We start from the raw sequence: 13,066 nt of genomic DNA, 5'->3' as shown, positions 1-13,066 counted from the left end.
TAACTGTGGCGTAGGCCTAACTACAGACAGGTAAGTTTCTCATGCAGAGATACCTCAAACAGGTACTGGAAATTAAGGGTGAATGCATGACAACAGTAATAAAATGGATCAAAGAGGATACTTGCATTCAGTCTTCTTCTTTTCATACATCAGGCCTTTGAACAGTTTCTTACTCAGCACAACATGAACCACCCACCACTGAACCTTTTTCTGCAAAAATCACCACAAATCAACAATTTAGTCAGTTGATTTTTGGGGGGTAAAAAAAACTAGAAAAAGACATCTTTCAGAAGTATGTAAGAATTTTTTTTTTTTTTTGTGATCATCAAACAAACTGTGCACTTGTTTGCCAAACAGCCTAAGCTCTCCTCTGGCTATCCAGGTTTACCTCCCACTGCAGTGTGCCTCTGACATGACAACCAGACATCCAGAAGACAACAACAGGGCCCACGTATCAGTCCCTGGACAAAGCCAAATTAATATTTAAAGATCATTACTAATGCCCCCAAGTAAAAAACACAGAGACTAGGTAATTAATAGATTGAGCTTGGAGGTCCGCAGAGAGATTAGACCGGATGAGTGTTGTTTATCTCTGTTGTTATTGAAGTATGTTTGATTGCTTTGAGCGAATGATTTCCTATTGAATGTAAAGAAGGAGGACACGCTGCTGTATGTCTGACCTGTAAGGCATACGCAGTAAGTTCATATTCTGTGAGTGATTTAATCAGACGGGGATTAATTGTCCCTCGTGTCTTTCCCACAGTAAGTATGTAGTGTAAATTTGCAGCGGCGGTAATCTATTGTACAACAGTTTACTCTGGTGCTAAGTGGAATTTGCAGACCGGTTTTCACAGGCTCATATAACAAGTGGATGGATATCCTCTGCCGATGATAGCAGATGCACTTGGCGAGACAATAAGATGTGTTCTACATCATTTGGCTAGCTTCCTGTATCAACTGTTGGATGTGAATAGAGTGTCAACAGAGTGCTAATTGTTGTTCGGCATTTTGATTTATCACAGGCACAAGCCAAGGGAGAACAGAGGATGATTTTGCATTTGGCAGGCTATCCCCATTCCCCAGCAGCGTGCTAATGGTTGTGTTTCCTGCTGAAAGGCCAAAATGCAGTGATTCAGTACCTTGGATAGAGACACCGCTCTGTCCACAAGCTGCATCAATCCATCCTATTAACATACTGTATACAAATTCTCTTAAGTGAACACTGTGTCCTAATGTTGTAAAATGGACCCTAGTGGGTTTATTAAGTGCTGCCTTTATACTTTTATACATTAATTGTTTGTGTTTTTCATCAGTTCCAATGCATTTCAGAGGGAGGAGAAATAGTGTCTATGCTGCTACAAATCATTTATTGCTTCACTTAACTTTGCTGGTAGGATTCTTTCACCTAATAAAATTGAAAAGTGAAGAGTGACCATGTGTTTCTATGATATAAAGGAACAAATCTGTATTAAACTTAAGTAGATTCAATATTTTAAAAAGCTGCTTATGCATTTGACTCATTCACATTTAAACGATTTAAAGAGACCATTTATTGTCTCATTTTTTGTTACTTTTAAAACACATTTGCTTCCTCAACTTCAGGCAATTAAGATGAGTGAATAATAACTGTTTTTAAATACATTTTATATCACCGACTTGCAGAAGAATCTGCGTTCTATTTTACCACTACTTTTTACATCTACTTTTTCTTAAAACATGAAAGCGATTTAATGCAAGATGTCAATCAAAGTGTTTACTGCGGACACATTTAAAACAGGGTTTCTTATATGTTGACCCGTAAACAAGAGCATTTATTCTTTTTTTTTTGCTCTTTCATTTTGTCTAGCTTCTGTTTGCACCTAATGAGGAGGATTTAAAACTTCTATTCCACAACATTTGTCTGACTGCTTTCATAAACTTTGCAGGTAGAAGTACGTAATGAGAAAAACTGTTGAAATATGGAGGTGTTAAATGGACTGAAAAAGTTCACGCATCACCTGCCTTTTAGTGTTTTACCAAAAACGACTAACATTGGACTTAATTCAGTGTTAGAAAGCTGCTAATGCATGAACCAGTCAATGAATCAACATTTTGATACTTTCATGGCAGATGATATGCAATGATGGATGGAGAACTTTGAAACTCCATCAATTCAAAGAGCGTGAACTTGCGGCCCTTTACTACTGAAATAAAACGCCTTATTTAAAAACCTCTGCAGTCTGTTGTTTCTTGAATTGTACAGCACAACTTTCTACGCTCAGAAACTTTGCTTTCTTTAGTGTGCATGCTGACATTTTAAAATATGTATCATTTTGCGATTTTTCAAGAGTCAGCACGTACTTGATGTTTGTTGCAAAGTAGTTTAAACTTCTTTTTAGGCAATGTAAATGTGAGAGACATCGTACATGACAGACATTAAATAATGTTCCGGGCAACTTATTGACAAAACTTTTCTGAGCTGTCCTAAATGTCCTTGGCATAGAACACACAAAAAAGGTGTTCTTTCTGTCTTTTTTTTCCTATTTTTTCCCCTTTTGAAGGCGTCTCGTGAAAGGAGCATTCAAGAATCATGAGGGTTTTCACAAGTTTTGGGAGATGCCTGTCATGAATGAACATGACGCTGTGTTCCCGTGCCAGCTGGCAGAGGAAGCCCAGCACGTCCCAGAGATGAGCGAAGGGCCAGCTGGATGCCCGCCGAGAGCTTTAACACACTCCTCACCATTGCTGCAAACTCCATCAGCTCCATCCTGTTAACTGACACAACACAACACTAATTGTGCATTAATCAGTGGGTTTAGTTACCCGATCCCATGAGCCTTTGCTGCATTTCTGTGCTTGTGAGACAGAAGTCGGATACTTGTGTTTCACTCTGCCACGGCTCCCTGGAGCCCTGGTTTTGGCTTGCTGTTTGGCACGTGGTTAGTTAGTCATTTAAACTTGTAGTTAAGATTTCCAGATTAGATTTGATGTGAAGATTAAGAGTTAGGAGGATACTGGCTGGATTTAAAACCAATGATTTTATTACAGCCATGAGTGAACCAGCTGAACGATGGATTCATTTGGATATTATCAGTTTACATCTTTCTGAAAATTGTTGTAGGACTTCATTTGTTTTAGCATTTAATCGCATGTTCCTAAAAATGTAATTGCCTTCCATATCCTTTACAATAGTGGAGACAGGTAAAGCAACTCCTTCTTTTTTTTAGATTGTCCCAACCAAATTGAATCAGGCTTTATTCCTCTGAGTGAGGAAAGTGGAATCGAAGCTGGGTTAAGATATAGTTGATTTACTTACTTTCTCTGTTTTCCACAGACCCTCATAAGTCCAAAGAGCTGGGTCTATAATAAAGGATTACAGTTTGCAATATTGTTCTAGATTTGAGAGGAATATTTTTCACTGAAAGATGAGAATTATTGCATTAAAGGAAAAAAACACAGTACATGTGTACATGAGGCAGATGATGACAGTCACCGTTTTCTCAACATCTTTTAAAGCTTCACCTATCAACCCTGTAACACCCAGTCATTGCTGGGTGATATAGAGAAGTAACTGTGAGAAAATGTTGGTTAAAACAAACGTCTCTGGCTGCTCTTGTGCTGTGCTCATTTCGCTGCTTCAGGCGGTAATCAATCATCAAGTCATTTATCTCATACTGGTGCTCAGCTCCTTTTATCAGCTGCCAGACTCCCTCAGCTGCACACTGATAGTACAGGTCGGCTCACTTTGTAGGAATTACCACCAGTTAAAAAGTTCCCATGCCAGACTGTCGCTATTGATGCTGTTGCTATTATGTTGAAGGCTGTATTCAAGGGAAAATGACAGTAGATATATGAACTGTTATCTAATATTGTTTATGTGCAATCACAACCTCTTAACAGATTAGCATGCTTTAGGCGTGAGGTTTGTTGCCCCTGTGGTTTTTTTAAGCTGCTTAATGTTTTTTTTTTGTTTCTTTGACTTTCTAACACTTACAAATCCCAGCTTTTGGACAATTTAAGGATTACATGTTTAATCTTATCTCTAGCTTTAATCGAATTCATTTATAAAACCCCTGTGAGGAAGTTTAGGTTTGTGACAGTGTTGGAGCCCCATGTGGACTGAGGGATACCGCTCATCGCCGCTACACTTTGTGTCTGTCACATGTTTATGTAATCCTTTTTAACAAATAAAACTTAACCTGAATCTGTCCCTCATTAAGAATCTTTGCGTTGGAAAATGTTTAAAAAAAGTTTGTTGTCAGTGAAAATCCTATATTTAAAATGAACAATCTTGTCGCTGATGGTGTCTTTAGCTTTTGTAGCTAATTAAGAGACTTAAGTATTTAATTTATTTATTTAATTATTATTTTTTTTTAAAACATAAGGGCGAACACAGAGCATGAAAGTGGATGTTGTAATGATTCAGTCATGCATATGCACATGGGTGCTTGTAGGGTCTGCTGAGGCCCTAGGCAAACATTCATTGGGGGCCCCTCCAACCAGCGTCCATTTTTATTTTCACAGAAATAATGCACACGACACTAAGCAGGGCATTGAGAGTGAGCGCTCTCAGATGGGGCCCCATTAGGGAGGCCTCTGACTGTCATTGTAAAATGTGTACATTTAAAGCCGCTGGGGGGCCGCATACTGGCCTGGGGCCCCAAGTAGTTGCCTGCCTTGCCTGTTGCCTTTGTATATCCAGGCCAATGGCTCAGGTAACCACTCCTTTCCCTGATCTCTTTGCATCATTTTTGCAAGGCAAAATAAAAAATAAAGAACAGGAAACAAATTCTGAATTTAACCTTTGGCTGAAATACTTTCACCATAAGTCACCCTTTCTATCCTGCCATCACAGGATGTTAGCCGCCACAGATGCAGCACGTCTGGCCTCTCTCCTCTGCGGGTCAAAGCTGGCTGTGTCTGCAGTGGTTACGATCTAAGGCGTGTGTCTGCCTCTGTGTGTGGGTGTATGTATATGTGTGTGTGTGTCTTGCAGGGGGAGTTGGAGTGTGGGTGCATGCAGATGGTTCACAAGCCAACCTTTCAATTAGGCCCGGAGTATAAATATCCGTGGCTGATTGGAATGTGGCGGCTGCTGGCACAAAAGGCTCGGCTTGGCCCGGCTCCAGGACCCCGTCGCTCACTCACTCTCTCAGTCACGCTGGAAGCCGCCCAAGGTTACTCTGTCAATGGACGCAATGATTTCTAACTCTCTGTGTCCGCCCGAGACAACCCTCCCTCCTCCGTCCCTGTTTCCATCCGTCCTGCTTCGCTTCCCGCACCGCTCCACAGCTAACTTTCCATTTGAAAGAGGCCTTCAGTTGAACCCAGTCGGAGGTTTGATGTCCCTTCTTTCCCCTCATACGTTTTTGTGCATCAACTGGATGTTGAAATTCCCATTGCAAACGGTGTTAAGTGTGTTTCCAGCTTAAAAAATTTCAAACAAATTTCTTCCTATGAGATTTTGTATATACTCACGTATATATTTCCGCCCACAGCGAGTGTTTGGGTTCCAGTCCAGCTCCTAATCTTATTTGGCTAATGCTGCAGGTGAACAGTCCCTGTATCCTGCCTGGGGAGACCCTGTATATCCTTCACAGATTATAGGGATGAGCTCCCAGACAACTTATCCCCTCCGTCCCAAAAGCCTGTCACTGTAAGCTGTCTGAGAAATTATCCACACACCCAGACACATGGAGGCGAGGGGATGAAATGACAAAGCAGAAATGTTTGGAGAGAAGGATATGTTATCACTGTCACAGAAAGATTCTGAATGTTGTGAAGCACACGGACTACAAATAGGATTGGAATTATTTTTTTGTTGCAACAGACTCACAAGCCGCTATCTTTTTACTCTTGATTTTTACTCCTGATATTTTGAGTTTGAGAACTTTCTCACAAAGCATCCTGCTGTTCCAAAGAGTTTCATAGGGCAAAAGATAATGCTGCATTCAAAGGTTGTTTTTGTTTTTTTTAATGTTGTCCTAAAAGTTTTCCACGAGCAATTGAGTCATGCCCCACCAAAAATATCATATGCCCCTTTGTTAGAAACCTCCTCTTTTCTTTTCCCTGTCACCCCTCCCCCCGGAACCCCCTTCTCTGCAACCCACCTACCCAAGCTGTGTCAGGGAAGCCCCCCAGTCTCTTATGCATCCCTCTGGAATCAGGAGAGATTAAAAATTAGGGGATTAAGTTCCCCTCCTCACCCCATAATCCAACAAAACAATGCTTTCTAACGTCGGGCAAGAGCTCCCGAGGCGTGGGTAAGTCCTCCGTGTCAGTTATTCCTTATGGAAGGGTTCCCTTGGAAAAGACGCGCACTCGCTTTCTGTCTCCCTGGCCACCTCCTTCTCCATCCCAACCCCCTTCCTTTTTTTTTTACGATCCAGGGCTGTAATGAGGCAACATGGGAGATGGGGCCTAATATCCACTAATAGGGTCAATGGAATAAACTGTTTTATAGGGGTCACTGTTGGCACAAGGACGAACCGAGCTGCTAAATGCTTGTCTTCTCTGCTTCTAGTTGATCTTTTTTTAGAACAACAATACAGTGTCAGGCAGTAATAATGATTCTGATAACAGTGAAGGGGCCCCGGTGATGTAAGACAGGGGCAGGCTACTGAATTAAGGCCCTGTTTTAAATATGTCAGTGCCACGCTCGAGCTGGAGCTATAGCCGACCATGGGATGCACTCCTTTAATTTCATCGCTCTGTCAGCTTTTATTAAAACCCATTTGTCACAAAGAAAGAGAAAAAAAGATAGAAAAAAAGTAGCACAGAGAGGAAAAGACACAGATGGTGAGTGAGAGAAGAGAAAAAAAAAAGGGGAGGAAGGGGATTGGACATATAAAAGAAAGAGATGTGGAGACAAAGACTTTCTTGAGGTGCTAGATAGTAGAAATTGTTGTTTTGAGGAGGGGCAAGTGTTGCGGGTGGTGTTGATGGTGGTGGTGGTGGGGGGGGGGGGTTGCCACCACCTTGGGGAGTGGGTCTTATAGGTGGAAGACAAGGGTGGTAAGGAGGACAGGGAGGGTCTGAGGGGCTCAGCAGGAGTGATTAATGATGAATCTGGGGTACAGTGGGACCGATGGGACTACCCCATCCCTTTCTCCAAACCCCATTCTGCTCATCCAACCCCCTCACCCAATCCCCACCCCACCTTCATGCCCATTTGTAACTGTCCTGGGAGGGGCTATCAAGGAACCAGTGATGAGCTCCCTCATTTTCTTCAAGACAAGAATGAGAAATGTGTCCAGAGATGTGTCATTTTCTTAAATGCAGCTCCTCAGATTTCTCTTTGAAGGCTTCTGTTTATTAATGTCATTGACTCATTACTAATTATTCTTACTCACTTCTTGTACAAGAGGGATGCCTTCAGAGATCGACAATGCGCTCACAGTGACTCACGCTATTCAGTGTAAAATTAATATGTTTTGATGTTTCTTTTATTGAAACCATAACAGGATTATGTCCAAACTCCAGTCTTTTATTCTGAAGGGCGGAGAGAAACTCGTACAGCATGTGCATTTATTTGTTTTTTACACTGGGGACCCGGCGAGGATTTCTGCCAGAGAGTTTATGTGCCTGTCTGAATATGTGCGTGCGCTCCAGAGTGTGAGGCAGCCACACTTTTCCTCACTCTGTCAAATAGCTTTGACTTGGCGGCGGGTTCTGATATAGCATCAAAGTGGCCCCGCCGCCACATCTCCACCCCGTCCTGAGGTCCCTCACTCCCTGTCATCCACCTCTAAGCCCACGCACCCAGGCACCTACAATCAAAAGAAAATTAAATGATTCATTATGTCTTCCCGCCTTCTTCACAAAGTAAAAACATGAAAAATAAAAGACAAGAAAGGGCGTTCAGAAACACTTGTTCAATACGTCATACGTCCTTCTTCGTTTCCCTTTTTCTAACTGAATAGTACATGATGGCACTTGACAGAGAAATGGAGGAGGAAGACGAAGAAAAGCAGAAAGCGAGAGAGAGGGGTGGGGGGGGGGGGAGGGGGGGTAAAATGAAGTGTGACAACATATGAATTTCAAATTTGCGAGGAGACATCAAAGTGTGCCATCCGGGGTGTCTCTCCGACAAGGACACTTTCTGATTTTTAATTCCGTCCCCTGATTGTATCGCTGAGGCCCTAACGAAGAACGGAGTAGCAACGCCAGTGAGTGGCATCAGGCAGCGAGAGATAGAGCAGAAAGGAAGGGAGGGATGGGGGGGGGTGAGAGGGGTGTGTGTGGGGGGGGGGGCGACATGGAGGAAAGAGAGTAAGTGAGATCAGAGGGGGTTAGAAGAAATAGATAGAGGAGGAGGAGGAAGGAGAGAAGAAAGGAGAGCCTCATCCAAACACAGGCGGCCGGGGCCCTTTGTTGTCGAAGCGATCAGAGCTCCGCTTTCATCAGACGGAGAGATGGAGAGGAGAGAAAGGAGGAGAGACAGTCAGAGTGAGAGCGGTTCACTCCTCTTTCCGCTGGGGTGACAGGGACATGGATAGAAGGAGGGCAACTTTTTCACCCTTTGCACATATCAAATCAAGGCTCATCTTCCAAGGACTTATCATGTCACACACACTTTGAGAACAAAATGCTCACGAGTTTTAACAGGGAGCGCATGCTAACAGTATGGCTCACTTGAACCTGAAACAATACATCTGTTTGCACTGCATTAGCTCGAGTCAACACAGTGTCAACACATACTGTTACATCGTTCTAATCACTGGTCGTGTTCCCCTCTTCCTCTGCTTTACAGTTCAGACAGCAGCTCACTACCACAGCAGTCTAATTGCCCGGGAGGCTCCCAGCAGGAGTGTGGCAGGCCTCTGGCATTCCCAATCCTGGCATAGCACTGCGCCAGTGCTGCTGCACTGCCAGCACGCCCGCCCTGCCCAGCATCCACGCCAGGGATCTCATAACCCAGAAGGATCCCCCCTGAGGAACTCCCCACAAGGCCCATTTTGAAACGGATGGGAAACTCCAGGGAAGCAGCAGAAAGGTTGGAAAGGTCAAATTAATGGCATGTGTTTGCAAGTAGTGAATTCTCCCTCTCTCTGGCAAACACACGTATAAAGTAATCGAAAAATGTTCACTTCATCTTTTATATTATTGATCATAAAAAAAACACGCCATGGCTATTTTTTACAACTAAATATTCAACCCAGATATGATCTTGAATAAAGACTCGGAGTTCAAAACAAGGAGATGCAGAAGAGCAGATTCAGATCACTGTTTTTATCCTTTAAAGAGGGCGCACAACCAGTTTAACTAGTCAATCACATGATGTTGATGATGAAGGATAAAGACTTACGGCTGTTGAGCTGAACTAGTCTGGATGTTAGGGCCCTCTGTTACACACCAGACTGGGGGCATAGCTACAGGCATGTAAAGCAGCACACCTGGTTTTAAAGCCATGTGAGCGTCACTTTTTCCCTCTTGTGCTACCTCTGGGGCTCAGGTCACAGCACAGGGAACAACAGTACAACTCCATGATTGCTCAAGAGCACTTTCAAATAAAGAGTGAACCCCTTGAGAAGGACAAGTGTGTTCAAAATGTGAGTGGCAATCTGACTGTTAAGAAACATTTTAATTTTCCATCTTTTCCAAACTGCTGCAAAGTCATAACATACCCACTACTTTAGTAGTCTACTTTTCTTTACCACCTCGTTTGCAGCTTTAAAGAAGTCTGAAAACTAACATTACCCTTTTTTTTTCTTCTTTTCTTTAAGTTTAACTAAAATCTTCAAGAGAGAATGACCAGTATGAAGCCCATGTCAAACACAAGTTTTACATTATCGCGTCAGAAATCTTGAAAGTATGGAAGCCCTTAAGCGGACATGCATCCATGCAGCTAATTTTCCTTCATTTTCTTGTGTACATTTCGATTGTTTTCTCAAACATTTCAGAAGATAATTAATGAATTAATTAATTTGTGATCACAGGAAAACTGGTATCCTGCGATTACAAACTAAACAAGTTGAGATCTCAAGAAACAATCAAACAACAGCACACAATCGAATCACGGGAAATTGGAACAAAATCATATGCATGTTAGAATAGGGCCCCTGTGTGAAAGGTGTTAGTTGTGTTTGTATGCTTTCGGGTTTTACGCTTAAATTCTCTCACTGAAGCCAACAAAGATTTTGAATCAACGGTAACATCTTGCTATATTGAACAGATCAGAGAATTAAGACAGAAGGTCAGGCCCCCCCATGCCATGCACCGCACATCACCCGAACACACAGACTCACAAAACACACACACACACACACACACACAAATAAGAGCCCCTCCTTGGTTATAGAGAGGGGTGCATGGTGAAGCAGCTGGGAGACGTGGAGCCACAATGGCCCTTTAGGGCGAGACGGTCCTAATCCGTCCCTCGTCCTACAGCGCCAATGAAAGGAGGCCTGTCAATCATAGCAAGGCACCCTCGGGTCCCTCAGATGGGCGTGCTCAGATTTAGGATTTACTGTACCCCCTCTTTTCTGTCTTATTAAAACCTCTGCAGACAGATAGACAGAGATACATGTATGCTCACGTGTATGCAGACCAACACACACACACACACACACACATAGATATACACAGTTGCCTTTTGTCTGTCACAGCTTCATAAAAACCTATTTTGTGTGTGTGTGTGTGTGTGTGTGTGTGTGTGTGTGTGTGTGTGTGTGTGGTTTGAAAAAGAAACCAAAAGAGTCAATCTGCAGATGACTGCTGCATTTACATGTTTATGTTCACACCAACACAGTTTTCACGTTTCAAGAAATGTAACGCCAGACTTAAAAAAAAAAAAGACTCCACATCAGACAGAAATTCATTCACATATTTTATTTAAATGATTTTGCTTTATCATCACACAGTAGAATTATACTTCACTCTCTTTTACATATGTTTATGGCATTGTCAATTCAAATGAGCAGTTATACTTCAAGGAAATAAACGCTGCCTATGTTAATGACAGAGACAGCCATGTAGGAGCAGGGAATATGTGATGTTCATTTTGGAAACATTTCATAGGCCTGTTGTTGCCTGACACACACATAAGCACACCAACACACACTCACACACATTCACACAGACACACACACACAGCTATGGATGGAGAGGTAGCCATAGAGGCAAATAAGATGCAAAAGCACATACACACACACTAACACACAGAGTAAACAGTTATTTAGAGGTGTCAGACACTGCATGTAATATCCTCTGGCACAGTAGCAGTGTGTATGTGTGTGTCTGTGTGTGTGTGTGTGTGTGTGTGTGTGTGTGTGTGTGTGTGTGTGTGTGTGTGTGTGTGTGTGTGTGTGTGTGTGTGTGTGTGTGTGAGTGTGCCAGTGAGTCGTCAGCTGAGCCGAGCTGTGCACTGTCCGTTGCAGCTGGGTGATGGTGATCAAATCTAACAGACAGTGAGGACCGGAGCACGCTTTCTGCCTCAGAGACATAGAGCGAGAGAGAGAGAGAGAGTGAGAGAGAGAGAGAGCAAGAGAGAGAGAGAGAGAGAGAGAGCACTAAGACTGCCTCTGGCCACCATTATCTCTTCAGCGCGTGACTGTGTCCATGTGAGTGTGACAGTGTGAAAAATAGAGTGTTTGTTTACTTGCTGTGTGTATGTTTGTGTGTGTGTGTGTGTGTGTGTGTGTGTGTGTGTGTGTGTGTGTGTGTGTGTGTCTGAGTGTTTGCTTGCTCATGTGTGTGCCTGTCAGTGGATCCAAGTGAGTGCATGTTCATATTTGCTGTTCAATATGCTGAAGCCCATATAAGTGACTGGGAGATAACTACTGAGCCAGATGACATGGCGGGAAGATGCTTCCTCTCAGGCTCTAATTCAGACCCTGCAGCCAGGTTAAAGCTCTTCAAAGTTCGCCCTGTTTCCTTCTCAGAAGACTGTCCAATAAGTTCATAATTTTAACGAGTGAACCAAACTTCTCTTCATTCTCTAAGATGAATGTTTTCAGCCACAACACGAGCACTACAGGTCGAAGGAAGCTACTAAAGGTGGCCAGATCAATAGCTTGAATGCATCAAAATACTGATGCCGAAACAACTTTATTTGATCCCTGGCGTCTGTTTCAAAACACATCGACCCGTCTTAAGTTGCATGTTTGGGCAAAACAGTTTTTGCATATAGTCCTTTTTGTTTTTGTTTTTGTTTTTTACATTAAAATGCAGAAATCAACTTTTAAGTTCAGAAAATGTATGCAATACATAGAGTTGCACAAGCTTTTGTGCAACATGTCAAGTCCTGTCCAAAAGTTACTCACTCAGGCTTCTTTCACTCTTTTTTTAATCTCCTCTTAGCTTCGTCTGTTACCGTCCCTTTGCATCTCTCAGCCCCAACCATTGCATCAAACAGTACTAAGACAGGCTAGGTTACTTATTTCATGCAGCTTGTATGTGAACTGGTACCGTAAAGTTTACGCACTTCTTATGAGAAAACTACCGACAGCTGACAAAGTGACATAGTGCTGAAAACAGGTGACCGAGGAACTCTGTGGAAAATGCCAAATTCTAACTGTTCAAACAGTCTAATTTTTCCCCCTGATATGAGTCATGCGTAGAAATTTCAAGCTTTAACCAAAACGGATTTAACAATTAGAACAGTCTCTGCAGAAGTATTTATTTTGTATTGGCAGAAGTCATTTAAGTTACAAATTGAAATACTTTCATTTTGACTTATTTGTCAATATCTAGTTCAAAAATCAAGGTCTAACTTGTCTTGTAAGATTTATTTCCTTCTATCAAGTCTTTGATTATTATTGACACCTTAATTATTATCGTGATATTCAATATGGAAAATGTAAGCTCTTATTTTCCCTTCTGGGTCAATAAACTAAAGTGCAAACCTGAAGCAGCAAACAGTCCACAGCAGGATGATGAAAACCGTGCAGAACTTGACTGGCCACGGAGACTCGCATTATTTAACAAACCACCAACACACACCCCACCTCTGCATCCTGAGCCCCCTACACACTCCATCCACACATAAGTCGCTGCTCGCTGTGTGTGTGAGCATGTGCAAGAAAGAGAAACAGAGATGAATGAGCGTCTAATCACTCACACAATACAGCTAAGCGCCGTAATGAAA

The sequence above is a fragment of the Symphodus melops genome (genome assembly GCF_947650265.1).
Source record: "Symphodus melops genome assembly, chromosome: 5".
Classification (NCBI taxonomy): domain Eukaryota; kingdom Metazoa; phylum Chordata; class Actinopteri; order Labriformes; family Labridae; genus Symphodus; species Symphodus melops.
Note: the sequence above shows the minus strand (reverse complement) of the source record.